The 26548-nt window shown below is 47.7% G+C and overlaps 1 protein-coding gene and 1 pseudogene across 5 annotated transcripts in view; one reads left to right on the forward strand and one right to left on the reverse strand.

Moving 5' to 3' along the window:
* Positions 1-26548, forward strand: part of LOC142586063 (uncharacterized) — a 151141-nt gene that overhangs the window by 2055 nt on the left and 122538 nt on the right. The window contains exon 2 of one of the 5 annotated variants that reach the window (XM_075697329.1): positions 17114-17197. The exons of the other annotated variants lie outside the window; for them this stretch is intronic. The gene's annotated coding sequence lies outside the window, so the exon portion shown is untranslated. The remainder of the gene's footprint in view (positions 1-17113; positions 17198-26548) is intronic. 5 annotated transcript variants of the gene reach the window in all.
* Positions 9196-25213, reverse strand: LOC142586409 (uncharacterized; annotated as a pseudogene).

Below are 26548 nucleotides of genomic sequence, written 5' to 3' on the forward strand. Positions count from 1 at the left end.
AGCTGTGACTGCCCTGCCCGTCGACGTTGCGCTGCTCCCGAGCTCTGCCAAATAAACACCTTTAGAATTGGTGGAAGTGCTGGGTAACCTCAGACGATCATCCTGGAACTCCGGTCCCGTACCCTACCATCTACCATGCCCCAAGACGCCTCCCAGCAAACGCCTCCTCCTGCACCCACTGCGTGTCCCGGGGTGCCTCGTCATCGCGACCCTCCTATCTACACTGGAGCGGACGACACTGACGTGGACGAATGACTCACGGCGTACGACAGGGTAGGCGACCATAACAAGTGGGATGAAGCAGCCAAATTGAGCCATGTTCTGTTCTACCTCGCTGGAGTGGCCAGCCTGTGGTATAACAACCATCAAGCAGAGTTCCAGACATGGTCGGAATTTAAGACTTCCCTCGCCGATGTATTTGGTCGCCCTGCTGTTCGCAAGCTGCGTGCCGAGCAACGTTTGCGAGAACGAGCTCAACAGCCAGGTGAAACATTCACCAGTTATATCGAAGATGTCCTGGATCTATGCAGGAAAGTCGATTCGACCATGGCGGAGTCTGATCGAATCCGAAACATACTGAAGGGCATAGAAGACGACGCCTTTAACATGTTGCTGGCCAAAAGTCCACGCTCTGTGGCTGAAATTGTCACACTGTGCCAGAGCTATGAAGAACTCCGCAGGCAGCGGTCACTGACCCGTCGATCTCTACCGCGTGACGAACACCTCGCTGGTTTGGCTGCCATGTCCACCCAGGCAGCGTTGCTCGCAGAAATGAAGGCGTTCGTCCGCGAGGAAGTTGCCCGGCAACTCTCGTTGATGGATTTTGCACAGCCGCAGTCGGTACACGCGCCTACGCCAAGTTTTGCGCCTCCGCTTCGCCGCGTCATAGCGCAAGAACTGCACGAGGTTTTGCCTGAGCACCACCAGCGTGTTCCTGCGGCTGCACCTCACAGCTACGCCGAAGTCATGGCCAGGCCCCCACAGATCCCGATGGCTGTGCCACTCAGCTACGCGGAAGTCGTCACCCAGCCTCAACGGGGACCTCTCACGTACGCCGAAGTCCTCGCTATGCCCCGACAACAGCCTGCTATGCAATCACTTCACCAGGCGCCACGTCCAATGCGTCCTTCCACATGGATGGGACCTGCCGCAACAACTCGGTGGCGTACAGCGCACAATCGACCAATATGTTTTGCGTGCGGCTATGCAGGCCACGTCGCACGCTACTGTAGTCGCGTGCAGTCACCTAGCGCTACACCTTATGGGCCAAGTTCTATGGCGGGTTCTCCGCGCCCTTATTACAACGACGAACCTCGGGCTGCGTCACCACCATTCCGCCGGTCCGCCAACATCCGCCGCTCAACTTCTCCACGCCGACGCTCCCCATCACCGATGCGGCCTCGTCCCGAAGCTCGGGATGAGGAAAACTAATTGTCGCAGTCCATGAGGCAAGGGCTGCGACGCCGTCGAAACGCGGAAGTCCTCAACGTAGCCCGACCAATGTGATAGACGTGTTAGTTGACGGTGTGCGCACATATGCCCTCGTGGATACCAGAGCCGCTGTATCAGTTATGGACGCAAAGCTTTGTCGCTTCCTTCGAAAGGTTACGACGCCCATTGCTGGATTCGCCCTCCGCACAGCAGGCGCCTAGCGTATTCACCCGATTGCGGCGTGCACCGCTCGTGTTCTCATCGAGGACGTTGTATACGCCGTCGAATTTATTGTGATTTCCTCGTGCTCCCACGAAGTTATCCTGGGGTGGGACTTTCTCGCCCGCCACGATGCCGTCATTCATTGCGCACGGGCCGAACTAGAACTGTCGCCGATCTCAGATATGACGCTTGCCGATAATGCTTCTTTTGCAAACAAACTACTCGTCAGACACGACACCAACGTTCCTCCCAACTCGTCAGTGATTGTATCAATGCATTGCAACAGCCTCTCTGACACCATCGCACTACTTTCTCCATCAGGCCGCTTTTACACTCGAAAACGTCTGCTGCTGCCTTTTGCGACTGTGAACGTCAAACAGGGCTCCACAGCTATTTTTGTCTATAACCCCTTCTCATACCCTGTGATGCTGCTTCAAGGCGAATGTCTTGGCCATGTGGAAGTGATCGACGCCGTACAAATTACGGATGTTCCCGAAGACACGTCCTGCGCCTGTTACAACACGCTCGGTTCTCTCGCGACGTCCGACCCTTTGCCCACAGGTGTGTTCGATTCATCTATTGCCGATGGCCTCACCCCACCTCAGCGTTCGCAGCTTCTGCGCATCTTAGAAGAATTTCGTTCTTCTTTTGATGTCGAGCAACCTTCCTTGGGCCGGGCGTCTGCTGTCACGCACCATATTGACACTGGCTCCCAACCGCCATTGCGGCAACGACCATATCGCGTCTCGGCCACGGAACGTCGTGTGATTAATGAGCAAGTGGACGATATGCTTCGCCGCGAAGTGATCCGACCCTCGAACAGTCCATGGGCATCCCCTGTCGTCCTTGTTACGAAAAAAGACGGCTCGGTACGGTTCTGTGTAGACTATCGCCGCCTGAACAAGATCACTCGCAAAGATGTATACCCGCTGCCGCGAATTGATGACGCCATCGATAGCCTACAAGGAGCAGAATTCTTTTCATCTCTAGATTTACGCTCCGGCTATTGGCAAGTACCCATGGCTGACGTCGATAGGCCGAAGACAGCCTTTGTCACACCCGACGGCTTATACGAATTTAACGTCATGCCGTTTGGACTTTGTAATGCGCCAGCAACTTTTGAACGCATGATGGACACAGTCCTCCGCAGTTTGAAGTGGCACACGTGCTTATGTTATCTCGACGACGTTGTTGTTTTTGCCTCTGACTTCACCACGCACCTTCAACGCCTACGGCATGTTTTGACTTGCTTAGCGAACGCTGGCCTTCAACTGAACCTAAAGAAGTGCCGATTTGCAGCGCGGCAGCTCATGATACTAGGTTATGTCGTCTCGAAGGATGGAATCCTCCTCGATCCAGCCAAACTTCGTGCCGTAGCTGAATTTCCTAAACCGACGTCCGTCAAAGAACTGCGCAGTTTTGTAGGTTTGTATTCCTACTTCAGGCGCTTCATTCGCAATTTCGCCGCCGTCATATCACCCCTGACGAAGCTCCTTGGCAGCAACGGACCTCTCCATTCGTGGTCGTCCGAGTGCGACGAGGTGTTCACTAAGCTCTGTCGTTTGCTGACGTCTCCTCCCATTTTGCGCCACTACGATCCAACGGCACCTATTGAGGTACACACTGATGCCAGCGGTGTTGGCCTCGGCGCTGTCTTAGCACAGCGCAAAGAAGGGTTTCCTGAATATGTTGTGGCATATGCCAGCCGTATGCTTACTAAAGCCGAGACCAATTACACCGTCACGGAAAAAGAATGTCTGGCGATCATCTGGGCGCTTACCAAGTTCCAGCCCTATTTGTATGGTCGCCAATTTGATGTCGTCACGGACCACCATGCACTATGCTGGCTGTCGTCATTGAAGGATCCCTCAGGCCGTCTCGCCCGCTGGGCGCTTCGCTTACAGGATTACGATATCCGCGTACTGTACCGCAACGGACGCCAGCATGCTGATGCTGACGCCCTCTCACGTTCTCCCTTGCCAGACGACAATGCCTGCTGCGCAATATCCCAGCTTGACGTCTCTTCCGTCGACATTGGGACCATCGCTTCTGAGCAGCGCAAGGACCCCTGGATTGCCTCCATCATAGACTGCCTTGCTGATCCGTCATCGCAGCCAACCACTCGTGCACTGCGCCGTCAAGCTCGCCATTTCGCCATTCGCGACGACCTGCTTCATCGACGCAATTATACCTCTGACGGCCGCCAGTGGTTATTAGTTGTACCTCGAACCCTGCGTTCTGATATCTGCGCATCGTTCCACTCTGATCCACAGTGTGCGCATTCGGGACTTTTCAAAACCTACCAGCGCCTCCGACGACGCTACTACTGGCGAGGAATGTACAACTACATTCAAAAGTTTGTTCGTTCATGCCCCGACTGCCAGAGCCGAAAATCTCCACCCCACCTCTCGCCAGCTGGCCTGCAGCCTCTACCCTGCCCTACCCAACCGTTCGGGCGCATTGGCATCGATTTGTATGGACCACTTCCCCTGACGTCGGCTGGTAACCGCTGGGCCATTGTGGCAGTAGATCACCTTACCCGATACGCTAAAACCGCCGCTCTCCCAGCAGCTACAGCGCGCGATGTTGCATCATTCCTGCTTCGCCGATTCATCCTGCGGCATGGTCCACCCCAAGAATTGCTCAGCGATAGCGGACGCGTCTTCCTGTCGGAGGTAGTTGAAGCGATTCTCAAAGAGTGCCACGTTGTTCATCGTACGACTACGGCATACCACCCTCAAACGAATGGCCTCACAGAACGCTTCAACCGTACGCTCGGCGACATGCTTTCAATGTACGTTGCCTCCGACCACACGAACTGGGACGCCATTCTGCCATTCGTCACCTACGCGTATAATACCGCTACGCAGAGCACCACTGGATTTTCCCCCTATTTCTTGCTGTATGGTCGACACCCTTCGCACACCATCGACACCATTCTTCCGTACCGGCCGGATGCATCCAAGTTCATCCCTATTTCTGACCCGGTCCGACATGCAGAAGAGTGCCGCGACCTCGCACGGGCCTTTACTTCCGATGATCAAGAGCGCCGGAGGAGCACTCGCGGTGACGCCACTGCCACGGTCACCTTCGATCCGGGAGCGCTCGTGTGGCTCTCAGTCCCTTTAACTGCCCCTGGCCTCTCATCAAAACTGGTCCCTAAGTATGAAGGCCCTTATTGTGTTCTCGAACGCGCATCTCCTGTAAACTATGTCATCGAACCAGTTGAGCCATCTGAAGACATGCGCCGCCGTGGCCGAGACATTGTCCATGTCGACCGTTTAAAGCCTTACTACGACCCGCTCATAGTGACGAGCTCTTAGGTCGCCGGACGGCTCCCTTCTCGCTCCCGGGGGGTGGTTGTAGCGAAGAGATTGTAGAAGAGACGCTAGTGGGTTCAGCGCTACTGGCTCTAAACGCTAGTGGGTCGAGCGCTCCTGCTCAGCAACGGCTCTCGTGCTTGGAAGCTGTGACTGCCCTGCCCGTCGACGTTGCGCTGCTCCCGAGCTCTGCCAAATAAACACCTTTAGAATAACAATAAACACTTTAGTGACATCATCACAAAAAGTTTCTAATACCATGCATTTATACTAATAGTAGTTAGCACTCAATATTAGAGAATACAAAATATTACGTTGCATGCCAGCGTGCAGAGCAAAAAAGCAATTTTTTTAACAGCATCTTGTGCACCGTGCGGCATCCCAGAGCCCGAGGGATGTTGTACAGATGCACATCTCTGGCATTGTCGCACACAAACTTCTCCCACCAGCAGATGATAATATTGACGGGAGCAATTTCATCTTGGTGCACAACTGTGGATGAGTAACACGAAACCAAGACACGGATGGAAGCGGCAAGACACACAAGTGCTAACATTCAACAAATGTTTAATTGAAGCACGACACAACGTATGTAGCATGAATTCACAGCAAGTGCGTGTGTCACACAGTCATAACTTCAAAAATCGGCTCAAAGAAACTGGAGTTCTTTTCCTAATAATCCTACAGATGGCGAGCTTAAGCATTGTGTGCCCAACCTGTCACTCACATTGGCCGCAATTGTCAGCCTTACTGAATTTTCTTTATTCTTGGATGTTTCGTCTCGTAGCAGAAGTTTCGTCTCGTAGCAGAAGGACAGTCTTCTTCCTACTCTTACAGAATGTGCGGATATCATCCACCATTTGAAGAAGCTGGCGAAAGGTCAAAGGAAAAAAAAAGCTTGTTAATTATTGTGGCCATGATGATTGACAGGCTGGGCACACATTGCACGAGCACCTATGACCATCATACCTTGCTGGTGAAGCAGCACACTGACACGGACACAGAGAAGACACACAAGACGACACTCGCTGCTGATGACGTTTCACTACTAAGCTCAAAGGTGCAGTATCGAATTCCAGCTGCGGCGCCCGCATTCCAATGGGGTGAAATGCAAAAACGCCTGCGTGCCGTGCATTGGGTGCCTGTTAAATAACCCCAGGTAGTCAAAACTAACCCAGAGTTTGCTACTACAGTGTGCCTCATAATCAAATTTTAATTTTGGCATGTAAATCCCCAAAATTTAATAAAAAATTATGCGTAAGCTTGCCATCTGTAGGATTATTAGGAAAAGAAACTGCATTTCCTTGGGTCAATTTTCGATCATTTATGGAAGTCATAGCTGTGTGACATGCACATTTAGTTTGGATACGTGTTCAAATATGTTCCGTCATGCTTCAAATAAATGTGTCGAATGTTACCACTTGTGTGTCTATCTCCTCTGTCCATGGCTTGGTTTTTTATGCTGTCCTTCTACAGACAATTGTGGAAAGCATGCATGCCCACGTCTACATCACCATGTGCTGTGTTTAGAGCAGTAACAGAATGCCACAGTATGGACTTATACTTACTACAATGGATCCGTGTAACTGCAATTTTTGCACTGTCATCAGTAGGGTCAGGCCCTGAGTGAGTTGCTGTCCACCATATGAAAGTATGCCATTGTGAGCCGTTTGAGAGATCGAAGCACCCAGTGACCCAGTCTTGACACCATGTCTACTGCAAGGCTGTGCATATTGTTGCCATCGTAGCCTTGCTGAGTCGTGCAAACATTCTCAAGTCAGATCTCGAAGGAACTGATGTAACTACCTCTGTTGCACACAATTGTAAGCTGAAGCTTTCTTTGCCTATGCGCCAGAGATTTGGCAGACTGTCGTGCATCTCACCGAGTAAAATGACCCGATCTCAGAGACAGAAAGTGGTGACTTGGTCGGCTTGGAAGGCTAAAATGGAAGCAAACCTATGCTTTGTCCTTGACCAATAACCAAGTGAACACTCCGGCGAATGCACCTGGCGCAGATTTTTAATATTTGTTTAGAGCCGCACATTATTGAGATTTTTATATGAAATAGCTGAATGAAAACTTAAGTATGCCCTTGATGAGCCATTATCGTTGCTGTACTTATAAGGCCTCAAATTTTTGTGATAAGTCTGCACTTCGCACCTGATTGAATAACATTTATGGGATATTAAAACACATCGGCCTGAAACCCAGTTTTTTTTCAATCATGACAAACAGTCTGGCATTTAAGGTTCTGCATGAAGGAAGCCATTGTAGTTCTTGTTCTCGGGGAAAGAAATGAAAGGATTCATCCATTTGGCTACTAGCTACAGGCCTGTTGTGCTTATTACCTGTCTGTGCGAAGTCTTTGAGAAAATGGGAAATCGTCATATCCTACACTTGCTTGAAAGCAACAAGCTACTTGATTCATATTAATGCGGGAGGGTAGGTCGAAAGTGCATTTGTGTTGGAGTTCATGTCTGCGCTTGCTTAAATCATTTGGCATCCCGAGCCACCTCGGTTTGCATTATATCCGGTACTGGTATGCACTCTACCCGCGGCGGCAATTGTCTAAGACAGCAGGCAGCATCTGACACATATTCTGTGGGACATAACTAGTGGCCCAAGTTGTATAATCGGCAAGACAGGTGCAACCGGAAGACAAAAAGTGGGTGGAAGGGCCAAAGAAAGCTTTCCTTTAAAAATTCCGCTGACGGCTTTTTAAATCTGAAATGCCACTTACTTGACAGCCACACCATAATAAATGACACATCAACACCACTGAAATTGCAAGTCAGGCATGTGGTATGTCATTGAATTTGCGAATTCTGGGCTTTCTTGAAAACAGTCAAATGAAAGGCTGTGTGAAAGTGTTATAGATTACTACAGTGCAGATTTCTTTAAAGTGTTATAAATTACTCCAGTGCAGATTTCTTTAAAAAACCACTACCTACTCATTAGAGAAATGCATACTAATGCCTTCTGCGTATTGCTGCTAGCAAATTCAAGTTTGTGTTTCCACACTGATAGCTCCATTTTTCTTCAAAGACTTGCCAAATGTTTTCTGGAATATGCTGCATATTGTTGCATCTAAATATTTGGAAGTGCAAAGGTGCAGCGCATTTGAAGCTATTCACCTTGCTCCGTTGTAGTATCCATCACAGTAACGTACATTGTTTAATTTGTCCTAATGCAAAGCTTTGCATGGTACAGGTGCAAATGCGTGTCATTTGAAAGAGGACAAGCTATTACTCATCTTAATACCATATTGCTTGAGTTTAACTTACAGTTCCAGCCATTTCTTTCCTTCTGCAAAGAGTGTACTAACACATGCCTGGGCATTTATGTGCAGATGTTGAGGTATGTATTGGCAAAAGTAAATGGGTTTGGAATTTAAAAAGAAAGAATTATTGCACCGATGACTGGGCTCTAGAACATTCAACGCATTGTATCATGGTCTGTAAACTAAACCTGGTTTCCACCCCTTACCACAGAAAGTGTTCTTGCCTCATAGCTATGGGAATTTTTCAGCATTTCTTCTTTTCAACGTTTTTTTTTTTTTCAATATTTCTCACTGAAATGCACTGATGTTTTAAGTAGCCTTAAAACATTTTTTTTGCACCTACCATTTTAAGATTTTGCAAAATTGCAGGCCTCTGAAACTAAATGGCACTTAGTATGTGCAGTGATGCCATCTTTGTTCAATGCAAAGTGTGGTTTCTTGTGAAGTGAGCTCACTGAGTGTTATTGTTCCTTAATTGAGGTTTGTGGATATTCGCAATGCAGCTAAGCAGCACAATCTCACTGGTTGTTACCAGATTGTTTAGCGTAGCTTTCTTGTACAGTAGACAGCAATAACAGTAGGCAGTCATTATCAGTAGACAATATGTTTATTATGGCTACTAGCATTAGGACATTGGTGTTCTTGTAGCATGATGACAATCTGCTGAGGTGGTCCAGGGCAGCCAATGATGGAATGTGCACCTGTAAGATCATTGCAGAGTACAGCATCATGATTGTGGATTGACTGAGAAATTTTGCACAAGCACACATGCTGCAAGAAAATGCCTCGTGCAACCTTTTGGTGCTAATTTTAGTTTGAATGCAAAACAAGCAAACTGCATTTCAAGTTTCCAACCATCTCATCACATTTCCTTTGCTTGAAATACTTCCACCCTGGTACCTCTATATTCAAACAGTAGGCATATTGCCCAAGGAAAACACTCACAGGCTGTGCAGTGACAGCCAGAAGTCTGCAATACATCCACATTACGTACACGTACAGTGGACTCTCTGTTAAGCTGAAACTAAAGGAGCAACAAAGCTGCACAGTTTTGTTGTGTGCACCTGCAGAAGTCAGCACAAACTAGTCTTATAGGAAGAAGGTAATACACAGCCTGTAATTGCTTATTGATAACTGTAATGTGCACACTCAGTGTGACATAATTCAGTTGTCAGGATAAAACACTTTCCCAACTTGCTCAAAATACTTCAGAGGACTTGTACAGACAATACAGTAAGCTGCTATGGTGTGTTATTGGTGATGCCTCAGAATCAGCACATTTGCTGTCGTAATCAGCAGCAGCACCTTGTACTAGTGCCTCAAAGAATTCAGCAGTTGCTTTCTCCACTGTTCCAACGAGTTCACTCTTGCTTGCCCATAAATGTTACATTTTTCTGAACTCTTAAAAGCACACAGGGGCCATTTGGACAACTGTAATCACTTCATGTTCCCACTGTGTAGAGCTTTTTGTTCATGTTGGTTAAGTTTGGTCTAATGTAAAACAAGTGCAAGCCATCAAAGCAAGCTTGCATTAAGTGACTTGTTTGTATGACTGTGTAAAAAATATAGCTAACCAGATCCATTCACCTTAGCAGAAGCCAACTGCACATATACCAGCAGCATGCCCCATCCAATTGGACAGCACGTCTGCATGTAAGGTCTATTTACACTGTACACACACACTTACAAGCAGCATGTGTGACCAGCTCAGAGGTGCCTCTCGCACTCTCACACACCACCATGCAATCCACAGTCGCACTGCTGCACATAATATTGTGCATCTATTTGCAACACCACACTGCACACAACTAGCCTAGAAATGCTTCTCATGCCACACTTATAATACTTAACTCTGCCACAGTGCAGGCAAAGCATGCCTTGCTTATGACAACCATACTCTGCCTGTCTAAACAAAAAGAGCATTTTCCCTAGCTTTCTACAAAACAACTAAGCTACTACCACACTACTACTAAGCTTACTTTGCTGGCCTGCAGTAATGATAGTCATTCTCAGTATGAATAAATAAGGTTTTGCTGTTCACTTCCCCACCTAAAAGATCCCGCTTTATTGCTTCTTGCTCCAGATAGTTGGCCGATGATCTAGTGCCATTTTAGATTTGCTCTTTTTGGGTGCTGCATGCCTCCGCTGTTTCTGAAAGTTTTTGTTTGCAGGCACCAATCCAAGCTTTCCTGCAGGCTCTCTCACGTCTGCAAGCTCGTGCTTTTTAACTAACTGTGTTAAGTAATGTTCTTAGAATCCATCTTCTCGCAACTTGTCCTAGGAAGGTTTTCAGTATCTGTTGAAAAGCAACCTCAACTTGCACTTCCAACTTTTCAATTCTTTTTTGCTGTTTTTTCTTCTTTCAAACATTGCTTTGTGCTCTGCATGATACCTAGAGCATTGGCCATTAAGCAGCTGGGATCATCAATGACACAAAAGCTTTGACCACCATTATCAAAAGAGACACCAGAGTAACTGGCTTTATGGCTTGGCAACTTGCTTGACTGCTGCTCCATCAAAGCAACAGCACAAATGTGCTTGCACATGTGCATATATGTTACATGGCCAAGACATGTACATGTTATGGTAAGCCTCACAGTGCTTGCAATGGAGCTCACAACCTGTGCAAGTCCTGCCAGTCTTTTTCACAATGTGATGAAAGTTAACTATGCTTAGAGATTTTACCTGCCATATGCCATCTTCCACTCTGTCAATATCGGATGTCTGAATATCAATGCCTGCTCTGTGCTTTTTGTATACAGCAGATTTGTGATGGTCGACTTGGCGTTTTATTAGTGCAACAGCCCTGTTGAAAAGTTTGTCAGCTGTCAAGGTAAAAAGTACATAGATTAGCTTGTCCAGCCGCACATTATCTTGGCCACCAAAATAGGAGTACTTCAGAGTCTTGTGCATTGATTCAATGTGATTGTTTGTAGTTAAGCCTACCTGCTTTCTATAGCAATAGGCCCACTGAAGTACTCTCTTAGCATAAGTTTTCTCAAAGTATTTAGTAAAGCTTTCCAGATCCTCTAGATCTTTGGAAGCTAGGTTATTCTGTGTGTGCAACTTGGAAGGTAGGTTAAGAAATTCTACTTTCTCATCTATTTCTGTTTCATGTGCATTGATTAGTGCATGGAAAGTTTCTCTTGTGACACTTCTGTACTTGATCCTACTAATCATATTAAGGTGTGCGTTCTAGCTGCACATCACATGCCAGATACACAACCACTGATTCTTCAAGGGACCCATCACTTGCTCCCATGTGTTGCCATAAACAGGGGCATCATCGGACATAAATGCTTTACACTCTATCACGCCTACCTTTTCCTTGATGGCCTCAAAAAAACCTCACGATCGTTTCAATGTTAACTCTCTTGGAAATCAGGTAGGCACATGGAATACCACAGCCATCTTCTGAGATGGTTAGTAATGTCAGCTGAAACTTGTACCTATATATTTGTGCCATGTGTAGAGTCAATACACAATCTCTATTTCTAGCTTACAAAGTAGTTCTCTCTGTGATAAGGTCATCAAGGCAAGCTCAAAGTTGCCTTCAGAACTGCTCGGATTACCCTCGTTCCTGTAATACAAAAGAGGCGAGTCACTGCCTGCCTTACTTGGCTCATTTTCCGGACTCATCAGCTCATTTCCTGTGTTTAAATTCTCTCTTCTTCCATTTCTTTAACCCACAACTCCACACTCATGAGATCATCAGGATGTCGCCGCTCTGCTTTGTCAATATTATACTTATCGCGGATGTTCCGAAGGTGCTCTCTTGTAACAAGTTTCATCTGACTACTAGCTGCACTTGTGCCTGCCTTGATTTTCTTGCAAAATGGTCTTCAGTGGCACTCCTTCTGCTAGTCTACCTGAAAATTGTAAAGAGCAACTGATCAGTAACCAAGGAGGCTGCACATCCGTTTTTTAATTTATGCAGAGATCCCACTATCTTTTTACTACACCTGGGAGGGCTGGACTGCCCCATGGCAGGAGCTGCACCTCACACTATGCCCACTGCTAGTGGGCATAGTGTAAGGTCTTTTTACTACACCTGGGAGGGCTGGACTGCCCCATGGCAGGAGCTGCACCTCACACTATGCCCACTGCTAGTGGGCATAGTGTAAGGTGCATCCACTGCTATGCCCACATCAATAGGTCCAGACATATGGACTCATCACTAATACCAGGGACTCCGCTAAACTCATAATAGCGGGGACTTCCAATCATTAAGAAACAATTTCTCTCCCTCTCCACCGTATTTGCTTGTTGCTATGCAGCAGAATATCATCAAGACTACTTTTTTTGTCTAATCACTTAGTAATTCAGGCTGCTGACCCCTCGAATACAAGCTGTGAACATGTACTTTGTTGTTAAAATGCCTTTGCTGGCAGATTTGATGTAGCTTGAACCGGGATGTCTTTACAAAAACCAAAGGATAGTATCAACACATGCCTTAAATGTGGTGCTATTTAGACAAATTCTGTGTCATAGGGGAACACATAGAAGACTTGTTAAATTTGTGTCATAATCTAAACATGCATATACTGTGTGTCCCAGCTGACACCAACCAAGCCGCTCAATGAAAAATTTCTTAAATGAAACACGATTTTAAGACCTATGGTGTTCGGTCACCAGGCCTCGGACTTAACATTGCGAATATTATAATTGTGTCTTTCACAGTGTTCTGAAATATTTTTTGTCCGATGAACAGTTTGGCTATCATTAAGATGATCCCTGTTTTCAACCTGAAGTGTGTGCATATTCACAGTTTTTCTATATCTGACAGACTAACAAATAAGTGTTTATTTTACAGTAATAAAGAAAGTATGTCCACTACCATGTTGAAAGTATTGGCTAGTTGCCCAAATGGCATCGTACATAGTCTTTTAACGCAATATAGACAGAGCCAGAATGAACAAGCAGCATAGTGCTTTTGTGATTGGCAGAGATAAGACATCTTGAAAAGTTATTTGTTGCAGGGATTTTGTAAAGCCATTAAAGTAAGGGTGTGCAAATAATTTGAATTTTGAAAATGAATAGAATGGCTTACAACAGTAATTGCAGTCTACAGGGAGTCAGATAAATACTGCATATCGTATTGACCGCAATTAAAGATGGGGACAACGAAAGAGAACACATAAACAACACAGGTTCTTTATGTGTTCTCTTCCGCTGTCCCCGTCTTTATTTGCGGTCAACATGATATGCAGTAAACACCAACTAGGCCAAACTGAAGTTCTTCTAAAACGGATAAATATGGTGACTCTTTCGAAGGATTCTGCTGCAGGAAGCCATAGTTGTTGCGCAGAGATATCAGTTGGTGAGAAAAAACATGAAGCAATAATTCACACATTAAATAAGGATGCCTTGCCTTTAGGCAGCCTACAAATTTATTTTCTCGATTTAGTTCATTTATTCTATGGGCAATTTCACCATGTTTGAATCCATTCAAAACACTATCCAAGCTATAGTACATATCACAAACTTATTCTGGCGATATGCTTTTCTTTTGCTTCAATACTATAGATGAAATAGTCTACCAGATATCACCTTTCATTTGTTTCTCATTTATAAGCCTCCCCAGTTAACTAGACATCCAGTTCTGAATAGCATCCGAATGTAAATAGCCTTTATTTTAATTTTTTTACGAAAAGAACACAACCACATTTCAGTTCAGAAACAGCTTTCCTTACTAGGGTCTATTCTTGTACATGTAGCTAAATACTAAATGCTAGCAGCATGTTAATGCAATGCATTTAAAAAACAATAATGATCTGTCATTGAGAATGCAGCAGTTATATTCTGACCTTGTGACACTGGAAATGAATGGCATGCATAAAGTCTTAGCTGCAATTACTTTTGTCTCAGCCACAGACAGCCTCTGATGAGCTCTCATCCAGGTGTCCATAGTGGTTCTTCTTAAATACTACCAAGACTTTGTTATCCGTTTCTGTTACCCTAAGCATTCCAAAGCAATGTATGCCTATTTTGCTGCTGCCTTGCACTTTAATCTGACTTTTGTGCTACTTTGTAGGGAGTTCTATGTATTGTTACGAAGAGTTGCGAAGAAATGGTTTTATTTACCAATTGATAATGTTCGTAGCGTGATTGTAGCGCAACTTGGCCTCTCAAACACCTCATTCTCTTTGTCTTCTCTTCTCTCTTCTTGTCCGCGCCTTTCGTATTCGTTACATTTCCCTGCAAGCAGATGAAGCCCGTGGGGCGAGTCAGGATGGACAAGCAGGGTAGAAAGGCTTCAGGCGAGCTATATGAGTCAGCTGAGTTCTGCTTGATCGCCGACCATTGCACAGGAGGCGAGCTATGACGTAAGTGAGTTCGCTGAAGCGGTCCACAACTACAAATGGGCCTGAATATTGTGACAAGAACTTCTGGCACAATCCACGCTTGCATTGCGGTGTCCAAAGAAGGACCAAGTCACCTTTTTCCAACGATACTTATACGTGACGGTCGTCATATCGCTCTTTCGAATGACTTTGCGAGGCCAGAGTATGAAGACGAGCTATTCGACGGGCTTCTTCGGCGAGACACAATGTCTTCGATACAGAATCGTCACTGTGCAGTACGAAGGGTAAGAAAGTGTCCAGAGGGCTTCGCGGTAACCTTGCATACTGGAGTTGAAATGGGCTATAGTTCGTGGTTTCGTGTTTCGCCGTGTTGTACGCGTAAGTGATGAATGGAAGCACGTTGTCCCAGTTCTTATGATTGGAGGAGACGTACATGGCAAGCATGTTGGTCAGCGTTCTGTTAGTCCTTTCAACGAGGCCATTGGTCTGTGGATGATACGGCGTGGAATGACAGAACTGTGAAGTGCACAAATGAAGTAGCTCTTCAATGGCATCAGCAGTGAACTGGCGACCACGGTCCGTGATAATGATACGTGGTGGGCCATGACGAAAGACCATGGAACGCAGCAGGAAGACCACCACGCAATCAGCGGTGGAAGACGGTATGGCTACAGTTTCTGCATACCGTGTTAGATGGTCTACACAGACAATTATCCAATGGTTCTTGTTAGATAACGGGAATGGACCCAAAACATCAATGCCTACTTGCTCGAACGGCGTACTGGGCGGTGTCAATGACCGAAGGGGACCCGGGGCTGCGATGGTCGGTCGCTTGTGACGTTGGCACGTTTCACAACTGGCGACATAGCGCTTGGTTGTTTCGTACATCTTGGGCCAGTAAAAGCACTCCTGCATGCGGTGCAGCGTTCGTACGAAGCCGAATTGGCCGGATGTCACATCATCATGCATGGCGCATAGAACGTCAGAGCGGAGACTCTCCGGGACAACAAGCAGAAAACGCGCTTCATGCCCGGAGTAGTCAGTTTTGTAGAGCAATTTATCATGGACAGTAAAGCGACCGCTGCCTTTGGAAGTATGGGTGGCGACAAAAAGCGGATCTAAAATACATGTTTTTTGCCGCAATTGAACACTCACAAAAGGAAGACACATAAACACAACACGGGCGGCACTTCCAACTGATTTATTTTTGGGCTGTGACCCTAGAATATATCTTCAAGGGGAGTATGGTAGCGCGATTCAAAGACGGGACAAGATAAGACACAAAGGGACACACACAGCACGAGAGTGTGTTGTTCGCACGAGAGTGTGTGTCCCATTGTGTCTTCTCTTGTCCCGTCTTTGAATCGCGCTACCATACTCCCCTTGAAGATGCATTACCAACAAGCCCACATTGCAACCCCTTAGAATATATATATATACATACACGCATGCGCTGGCTGTTTACAGATCTACGTTACCCAGCGGTCAAACAATCTAGTTTCCGATTTATAGAGCACGATAGAAGTATCACTAATGCAATTTGTTCCTTTCTTTTTTATATAGTAGGCTTCCATCAGCTCACGTGCTGTTTGAAATTACTTCTTCCAAGAATCCTAATCTCAGAAAACCGTGGTTTGCACATGCAGGCCTTGCATTGTGCAGGCAAATGTGCCACACCATCTTTCATTAGATTTAGTTCGTGTTCCCTGGCTCGTTCATTTATGCAGCATCCAGTCTGTCCTATATAGGACTTGCCGCACTCAAGGGGATTTTCGTACACCACGCCTGTAGCGCATCTCCCGTAGGACGTGCTATGCTTCTTGCCACAGCCTTGCGAACCGGTCTCCTCGCGTGTGGTTTTCGAACAGAGTCGACCCAATTTGACGGGGGCAGAAAAGGCAATGGGTACACCATACCGGCCTGCCACCTTCTTGAGGTTATGGGAAACCTTATGAACATAAGGAATCACTGCAGGTCTTACGGTTCTGGCTCTTTCTTCCTCCCTTGTGGCGCTGGTACCTTTAACTTTCCATAAAAGGCTTTCGATGACTGAGGATCACCAACGAGTCAGGGAACCGTGCTTCTTTCAGTCGCTTAATCTGATTATTGAAAGAGGCCTGCATCGTGTGTGTACACGATTTTTCGAGGGCAGACTACAGGCAGAGCATAGCAATTCCACGCTTCACAATTTTGGAATGGCATGAATTATATGGCAGCAACCCTTTCTTGGCACGTGGGAAATATTGCCAACAAGCTTGTCCTTCATGAAAGGTTAATCTTAAATCTAAAAATTGCAGGGTGTTACGCTGTGGCACTTCATGCGTAAACGAAAGCCCTTTACCATTGTCCCTAAAAATGTTTAAAATATCATTGCAGCGCTTCAGTGCGCCTTGTCTGTTAAAAAGGATTAAAAAGTCGTCCATGTATTTCATTTCATTTTTATTCCTTAAAGACCCCGTAACGGGGTATTACATAAGGGGTGGGTTACACAGAAATAAGCAGAAACCATGTGTTGATCTATGGTGAAAGGTGATTGGTGACGCTTTCTATGAAGGTGGATGGACAAGGGATGGTAGCGATGTCGCCCGGAAGGCCATTCCAGTCAGCAGCTCTACGAGGAAAAAACGACGTAGAAAAGGTAACGGTGCGTGCACGTGGGCGCACGACTTGAAGAGGATGACCAGTGCGATTAGATATGCATGTTGGTGGAACAATGTATGGCGGGTACCTATCGAGCTATGAAAAAGTTTATAGAACAAAGAAAGACTGGCGATACGGCGGCGACATGAGAGAAGGGGTAAATTAGATTCTAATTTTAGTGATGACACACTCACATCGTAAGAATACGAGCGATCAATGAATCTAGTGGCACGGTTTTGAAGTGACTCAAGGGCGTCTTGAATATAAGCTTGTCGTGGATTCCAAATTGGTGAAGCATATTCCAATTTTGTTCACACGAGAGTTTTGTAAGCTAACAATTTTACGTTCTTAGGTGCATTATGTAGATGACGTCGCAAAAATCCAAATGTTTTATTTGCAGATGATATGACGTTAGTGACGTGCAAAGCCCAAGAAAGGTCATGGCAGAAAGTGACTCCCAGATACTTAAACGATTGAACTGCTTCGACAGAAACGCTGTTAATCGCATAAGAAAAAACAAGTGGAAAGTGGCGGCGGTTGAAAGATAAGGTTTTGCATTTGTGAGGGTTAAGTTCCATGATCCAATCATCGCACCATTGCTTCACATGGTTAAGATCACTTTGAAGGGTTAATTGATCAGAGGCGTTGGCAACAGTGCGATAAATAACACGGTCATCGGCAAACATTCAGTCATCGGCAAGTATGTAAAAACTTTTAAAATGTTTAAAGTGCTGTCCTGTTTAAAAGCCTCTTCGAGCAGGCGGTCAACACTAGATAAGAATATGTTGCACAGCAGCGGTGCAATACACGAACAAATGCAAATGGGCCGTTGTTCGTCTGCGTCATGTGACATATTCAGCTCCGGTGGATTCAGTGGGAGTCCAGCAAGGCGACAGCTCCGTCGAAGAACTTGTGGTTGGATGGATGGAAACAACTTTATTTTGAATCCGGCAAATTTGACGACCCGGGCTCAGGTCTCCCATGAGGGGACTTCGAGGCCTTGTCTCTTCGCCGCCTCTCGGGCTTGCTGGACAGCCCACTCTTGTGTCTTGAGGTTGGAGCTGCGCACAGCGGCAGCCCACTTCGACGCAAGAGCCTCCGGAGCTACTGCCATTGTAGCTGATGTAACCCGACACTCCCACAACATGTGTGACAGCGTCGCTCTATTTTCCTGACATAATTTGCAAAGAGCAGTCGGGTATTGCGCGGGGAAAATGTGCTGCAATCGCACCGGACTGGGGAATGTTTGTGTTTGCAATTGTCGCCAGATGACTGCCTGGCGACGTTTCAGCATAGAGTGAGGTGGGGGCAGCAACCACCTGCCTAGCTGGTAGTGCTTGGTGATGTCATTGCACCTGACCAGGCGTTCTCGCGTGTTTTGAACCAGGAGTTCCGAACTCGAAGAGGCGGTCTCCGATTATGCGCGGCGGGTCAGTTCTCGCGCAGAGCGGTGTGCTACCTTGTTCAATTTAATGAGGCCCTCATCGGTGGGGGTGGCGACGTGCGCTGGAAACCATATGATCGCGGTGTTATCGAAGTGCTGTCGACCAGCTTTCCTTAGAATCTGGAGAGCTTCGGAGGAAATGCGCCCCCGCGCGTAGTTGCGAACTGCGGATTGTGAGTCGCTAAAAACTACCTCGCAGAGGGGGTCGGTAAGAGCAAGCGCAATCACTACCTCTTCCGCTGTTTCGGGGTATTCCATTGTGACACTACACGCGTGCGTAAGCCGGGAGCTAATGTCTACGACTACCGCCATGAACTGGTGTTCTCGTGCGTATTCTGCGGCGTCTACAAAGCGCGTAGTCCTCTTTCCACCCAAGGAGCGCAGCAGTGTCTTGGCACGGGTCTGGTGTCAGCCCCGATTAAATTCGGGGTGCATGTTTCGAGGTATAGGGGCGACAATCAGCGTGTCGCTGAGGTCGGGTGGAATGACCTGTTTCTGACCGTGTTGGACGTGGTAGTTGAAGCCGAGTTTCTGCAGGATGTACCGGCCCGTGGCTGTCAGAGACATGCGCTCGAGTTGAGAGGTTCTTTGCGCATCCACGATTTCCTTAAGTGTGTTGTATACCCCCAGCTGTAGCAGACGAGCAGTGCTTGTGGGCTCCGGTAGGCCAAGGGCGATCTTGTAAGTCTTGCGTATAAGGGTGTTGATTTTCTCCCTTTCAGTGACATTCCAGTTGTGGAAAGCAGCCACATAAGTGATGTGACTGATTGCGAAAGAGTGTATGAGGCGCATGACACTGTCCTCCTTCATGCCCGTGTGCTTGTTTGTAATGCGTTTGATCAGGCGGGTAGCCGCTGTAACCTTGCCTTCGATTTTGCGAATAGCTTCTATGTTTGACCCGCTGGCTGTTATATGCATGCCTAGGATGCGTATCTTCGGGACTTGGGGAATGCAGGAGCCGTCTTGCGTATAGAGGATTATGTCGTCGCATTGGCACGATTCGGCTGTAGGCTTGGGCCAGCGGCGCGGGCGGTAGACGAGCAGCTCCGATTTCAGTGGAGATAGTCGGAGACCTGTGTCTTGGAGGTAGGTTTCGACTGCAGAGACCGCTGCTTGTAAGGTGCATTCTATCTGACCGTCACTGCCCTTGTTGACCCACAGGGTGATGTCATCTGCATACAAGGCGTGATGGAGGCTACCGATCTCGTCGAGGTAGGCCGGGAGACCCAGCATCACGAGGTTGAAAAGGAGCGGGGATATGACCGATCCTTGAGGAGTGCCGGTGCTTCCTAGTGTATGTTCGTCGGATGTCATGCTGCCGACCGCGAGGGTGACTGTGCGGCGCGACAGGAAGTCTCTGACGTAGTTGTAGCTTCGCTCACCCAAGTTGAGCTTGTTTATGCGGCTCAGGATTGCTGCATGTGCTACATCGTCAAATGCCTTTTCCAGATCTAGGCCGAGGATGGCCTGGTTGCCACTAGTTGGGTCATTGATAATCTGGTGGTAGAGCTGGAGCATGACGTCTTGAGTAGAGAGGTGTGACCGGAAGCCCACCATAGTGGGTGGGTAGGCTCCAGTGTCCTCGAGGTGGTGGTTGATGCGGGAGAGGAATGCGTGCTCCATCACCTTGCCAACGCAGGATGTGAGGGAAATGGGCCGCAAGTGATCGAGGCTGGACGGCTTGCCTGGCTTCGGTATCAAGACTGCTTTCGAGCGTTTCCACGCCTCTGGGATGCGACCTGCTCGCCAGCATTTGTTGATGTATGCCGTAAGAGCGGTTATCGAGGCATCATCGAGGTTTCTCAGAGTCTTGTTCATAACCTTGTCGGGACCAGGTGTTGATTTGCCATTAAGGTCGTGGAAAGCTGCGCGGATCTCTGACTCGTGAAATTCTTCATCGAGTGTCACATTTGTGTCTCTAGTGCAATCTCTGTGTTGAACATCGGGCCGTTGAGGGAAGTACTTGGCTAGCAGGCGTGTCACGAGCTGGTGATCACTCGTGGTAGCCTGTTCCTTGTGCAAAAGGCGTTGCAGGTTTGCTCGCTGAGCAGACTTTCTCTGCGTTTCCCCCAAGAGGTGACGAAGGAGACGCCACATGCTTCCATTGTGGAGCTGCCCATTGACTACGTTGCAGATGTCATACCACTGTTGGCGGCTTAAGGTCCGGCAATGTTCTTCCAGCTGGCGATTGATATGTGCTATCTTCCTACGAAGCTTTCGGTTGTGCTTTTGCTTCTTCCATCTTGCGTTTAGTGACGTCTTGGCTTCCCAGAGGTGGGCTAGTTGGCTGTCGATCTTGTCAACCTGGACTTCGGGTGCGAGCGTCTGCGTCACCTTGTTCATGTCGTCGTTGAGCGTCTCCATCCATGCCTCGATGTCATCGATGTTCTCCTCACCTCTCTGTTCAACTCGCTGCTTTCGGAATTTGTCCCAGTCCGTCCATTTGAATAGCTTAGGAAAAGGGGGTGTACCCGCCTGAGGAATTCGTGTTTCTATGATCATATGGTCACTACCGAGATCTTCAAAGGTATTGCGCCACATTGCTTGAGGGATGTTACGGACCGCCGTCAGGTCTGGTGTCGTGTCACGTGCCGTAGAGGTGCCTGTGCGGGTCGGCGCCGTGGGATCGGTAATAAGAGTTAATTCGGCATCATGCAGGTCCTGCCACAGGCGTCGACCTTTGGCGGTAGTGTAGCCATAGCCCCAGGCCTCGTTCGGGGCGTTAAAATCTCCCCCCACCAGAAACGGGTTTGTGCCCGCCAAGGCAAGCGCCCCTCGGAACAGAGAGAGGAAACGAGCCTGTGAGTGAGCCGGATTACTATATACGTTGAGGAGAAATATACTGTGGTTGCGTGTTCTATTGGGAAGGAGCTCTACAAGCATGTTTTCCGCATGTGTGCCGCTTACGCTGTGTTCTTGCACTACTATCCCTTTCCAAATGAAAATTGCAAGTCCGCGATCAACGGGAATCGGCGAGGCATTCGCAGTGTAACCTGGAAGCTTTGGTACGGTACCTACTGTTTCTTGTATCATTATGATGTCTGGTTTTGGTTGCGCGTGTCGGACGTATTGTTGTAGCAGTGGTTGCTTCTTAGTGAAGCCCCGACAGTTCCACTGCCACACCACGAGCTCGTTAGTGGGGCTGGCCATCGTGGTGCTGTACTTGTGCGTTACCTGAAATAAGGCTAGGGTGAATGACTGTAGTGCCCATGGTGGGCATCATTTCCATGTCTGGGCGAAGGCCTATGTGAGTCTCGATTTTGTCTATATGGGTTTCAACCCTGTCTGTTCGAGCAGTGAGGTTATTGACCGCAACGCCGTTGTTGCGAATCCCGGTTTGAATTTCTGAAAGCAGCTTCCTCATTTCTTCTTGTTCTTTCCGCCAGTCATTTATCGTGACATGTGCTTTGCGCCAATCACTTACTGCTGATTCGAGGTTCTTGAGCTGTTGAGACTCAGAACTGGCCGCCGCGCGTTTCTTTGTGGGCGGCGCCGCACTGTCGCTACCGTTCGTGACGGGAGTCGGGACTAAAGCAGGTTTACGTATAGATGTCTGCGCCATCGACTGTTTAATCTCTCGAATTTCTTGGGTTAATTGTAGCATGACCGTCCGTAACTGTGCGTTCTCGCGCTGCATTGCTTCTAATGCCACATCCCTAGGGTCCCTTTTATTATTGGGTTCTGAGGCAGTAGTTCCCTGAGCCTTGCATCTCAGCGAGCCCTTAACCGCATCTGCCCAGCTCACCTTGTCAGGTAGGTCCGAATCTTGCTGGCCGGCTTGCTTCGGACGCCGAGAGCTAGAACGGCCACGGCTCGGCCCGGGGGTTTTGCTGCGTGCCCGGCTCCGAGACCTGCTCTGCCGGCAGGATGGAGGCCCCGCAGCCGAGCGAGAGCGGGAGCGGGAGGCAGGTGGGAAATGTTCATCGTAGTTCTGTTGCTGTAGCTCGAGGGCAGCCTCCGCCGCTGCCCTCTGTCGGTCTCCGCGTCGTTTCTTAACAAGATAGGGGGTCTTGAATCGAGCCTTGCAGGTCTTGTCCGCAGTGGGATGCGCTCCCCCACAAAGGTGACACCTTGGCGTGCAGTGATTGGGGTCTGGGTTCGAGGCTCCGCAGCCTCTGCACACACGGTCTTGGGGGTTCGGGCAGACATCCATGCGATGGCCGACGCGTCCGCACTGGTGGCACACCTCAATCTGCTTTCTGTACAAGGTACACCTGAGCATAGCCCCCCCCATAGTAGACCCACGTTGGTACTCGACCACCATCGAAGGCGATGATGACCGACGTGGTCTTGCTGAGTCTTTTGGCCGCTAAGGCATTCGGGTTCCTCTTGTTGATGATATTGAGGTGAATGTCCTTCGCGTCTTCTTCGAGAGGAATGCCTCGGATGACTCCCTTGACTGTATAGTCGGGCGCAGTTTCATATGCCCGTATCTCGAACTGGTGTCCGTCAACCTCAAAGCTGTCGAGTCGGCGGTACCGTTCTGCATTAGGAGAGTGAGGGGTACTCACAACGATGATGTTTTGCTGCATATTTGGGCAGACAATGTCTTCCGTGGCGTCTTGTGGAGATACGTTTGCTGCCCTATATAGGGCCAAAGCGAGGCAGACGACCCCGACTGTTGCAACGTTCAAGCCGCCCCATGGCCTGATAACTACTTTGTGATGATCACGTGGAAGGGTGGGCATCTTCCCTGCCTTCAGAACTTGCTGCTTGTGAGCGCGCGGGCCTCGCTGCGCCTTGTTCGTGCCTCCAACGCCGGTTTGAGAGGCTGATGCAATGTTAGTGTTAGCGCGCTTGCCCCAAGGAGAAAGTCGTTTGCGCGTGCCAATGGTGCACCATCCTGCTTCTTCGGAAATCTCGGTGGGTGAGATATCAGTTCCTTCAACTTGTATTTTCATGGCTGCTTGAAGAAATTTGACGCGCAGCCGTAACTGCGGCTCACGTAGCGGCCGGGGCACTAAGCTTAGCAGTAAGCTTAGCTCGGCGGCGCAGCGGCTCGGCAGAAATGGTCCAATAAAGTGGTGAAAAAGCAGTTCCCACCTTGAAGACGAATATTGGTAGAGTCAGGATAACTTGCGGGAGATGATGGTGAAAAATCACAGATATATTTTGCAAAAACACTGCGAAATCATTTACGAAAGACGGAGCCGGCGTGAAGTGCATCCGCTCCCTTCGGCTTCTTCTTCTTTTGGTCGAACTTGTGGTTCAGCCTCCGTCTTCGGGTGTCAATTGCCCAGCACTTTCCACCACAACTGTTACGAAGAGTTGCGAAGAAATGGTTTTATTTACAGATGGATAATGATCATAGCGTGATCGTAGCGCAACCCGGCATCTCAAACACCACGTTCTCTTCGTCATCTCTTCTCTCTTCTTGTCCACGCCTTTCGTATCCGTTACAATATGTCTCAGAACGGTGACAATTTAGGTACCGCCTGAACACTCCTGGCGAATTTTCTTTTCTTCCAGTAGAAGCAACAAAATGGCTGCAAGTCTCGCTCTCCACATTACCTTTCCAGGACAGCAAATCTGAAATAAAGGCAGTAGAAACATCAACACATGTATCTTGTAATTGCATTCCACTGATTCGTTACAGAGAATAAAAATTGAAACCTACGTTCCAAGGACTCTGATCCAAGCATCAAACAAGCAGGTTGCAGTAGTTGCAGCAACTTTGATGGTATAACATGTATGGTTCCATTGCATTGCTAAAAGTTGTACGCACAACAGCTCTCATGCTTTGTTTTTGTTTTCTATAAAAAAACTTCTTTATAAAATGTAGAGTGTAGCACGTTGTGGTTAGAAACCTCTTGCTAGTACCTTTCTAGTACATTTACAGTGTTTGGCAGCAAATGTAGACAAATAAATGTTCCGACATTTGTTGCAGCAATTTTTTGTTCTCTGACACATTACTCATTTTAAAAAGTTAATTATGGGGTTTTACGTGCCAAAACCACCATCCGGTTATGAGGCACGCCATAGAGGAGGACTCCGGAATAATTTGGACCACCTGGGGTTCTTTAACGTGCATCTAAATCTGAGTACACGGATGTTTTCGCATTCACCCCCATCGAAATGCAGGCGCTGTACCCAGGATTTGATCCCGCGCTCGTTGACTTATTACGTACGCTGGTACCAGACTTAAGAACACGCAGCCGTAAAATGCACTGTAATAAGCATTGCTGTCACACGTGTGAGCTTTCTTAAAAGCTGTGTGCACATCGTGGCAATGCCAATTTATTTCAGTCACACACATTTTCGGAATGGTTAACTGTTTAAGTCTGGCGACGTCTACGTAAAATTCTGTACGCACTTTTTTTGTACTTGTGACAAGTTACACAGAACTATGTGCACACCAAATACTCGCGCACGCTTGAGTCATTACACAAATAGCACATTGTGTCAAACAGGTTAGTGTATGGGCGAAAGGACCACTTGTCAAACATTATTCCTTATGGCATGTATAATCGAGCACGGTTTCTCACCTTCATACGTGTCAAACGTCAATGTCTTCACTTCCACTTCGATGTTATGCTCACTCTCGTGGTGCTGCCGCAAGTCGCGAAGCATTGCAAAAATCTTCGGACATGAATCACATGCGAGGGTTCGTTTCTTGCTGGGCATATTTGCTTCCTCCTGTATGAAATTCTGCAAGGCTGCTACTCCGTGAAGATTTCTTATGGGCTGTTTTAAATTACTGTGATTAGAAATTAGAAATTACTGTGATGTCTTGTCGCAAAATTTGCAACAATGCATCACAACGCGCAACATAGACAAAGCGGTCCTAGGCGTAGCGCTTTCACAGCTGTCCAAGGCAAGAGTGACGGCGGCGCATGTGAGCGACAGCATGCGAAGCTCTATAAAAACAGCGTACCCTAGGGAGGCATTGCCAAAGGCAGCTTCATTTTCCCTGTTCCTTAAAGCGGAGAATTCCATGGAAAATGGCGTTACGAGGATACTTTCGACCGACAAATGAAAACGAGGATCAGTCTCCTGTGGATACGGCCTCCGCTCCTTATCAGTGGCCGCCTCGGTGTTTCGCGCAACTGACACGGTGGTGCTGACGACTGAGTCGGTATAGAGTTACTGTATATGCTACCAAAGCTACCTTTGGTAGCATATACAGTAACTGTAAGTTGGTACAGAGCCGGCTCGTGGCCTTTTGTGCAGGATGGCATTCACTACAGTGGCGTCACTGGCAAAAGGATAGTGGGCAGGATGGGTCGCCAGGCAAAAGCTTCTTTAGGGGGACCCAGAGCCCTGAAAGAACCAGTGTAGGCGTGGACGATTCGAGGCAGGAGCCACAAACAAGCAAACATCAGTGCTGTAGGAGAGGCAACAGGAATGAGCACCAAAGCCAAATTAAGTCAGACATAGGGTTCATTAACATGCAAGGTGGCAGAAATAGGCTAAAATGGAAGGAAATCGAAGAGCAATTAAGGCAGGAGAACTTAATGGTTTATAGGTTTGTAGAGACATATCTTATGGACATGGAACAACTGCCCTGTAACCCTGATTATGCATGAGAATACTGCAACAGAGTGCAGGGTAGCAGAAAGTGCGGGGGAATCGGAGCACTCATTCATAAAAATACAAATTGGCAAAGGGTCAAACAGGAATGCAATTCATGGCTAAAAGGAAAAGTAGCAGGGGCGAAAGCACTTCTAGGCTTTGTATACCTTTGGACAGGATCAAATGCTAAATAGGAAAACAAAAAAATGTTGGACTGTATAGCAGCGGACATCGATGAGCTAGGAAAAGAATGTAAGATAATTGTATTAGGAGACATGTTGAAGATGCGGATGGGTACACAGATTCCACAGGTAACATGCTGCTGGCTATATGTGAGAGGCATAACTTAGTTGTCTGTAACTCTACTGAAAAGTGTGACGGGATCAGAACATG

This window comes from Dermacentor variabilis, chromosome 6 (assembly GCF_050947875.1).
Source record: "Dermacentor variabilis isolate Ectoservices chromosome 6, ASM5094787v1, whole genome shotgun sequence".
Classification (NCBI taxonomy): domain Eukaryota; kingdom Metazoa; phylum Arthropoda; class Arachnida; order Ixodida; family Ixodidae; genus Dermacentor; species Dermacentor variabilis.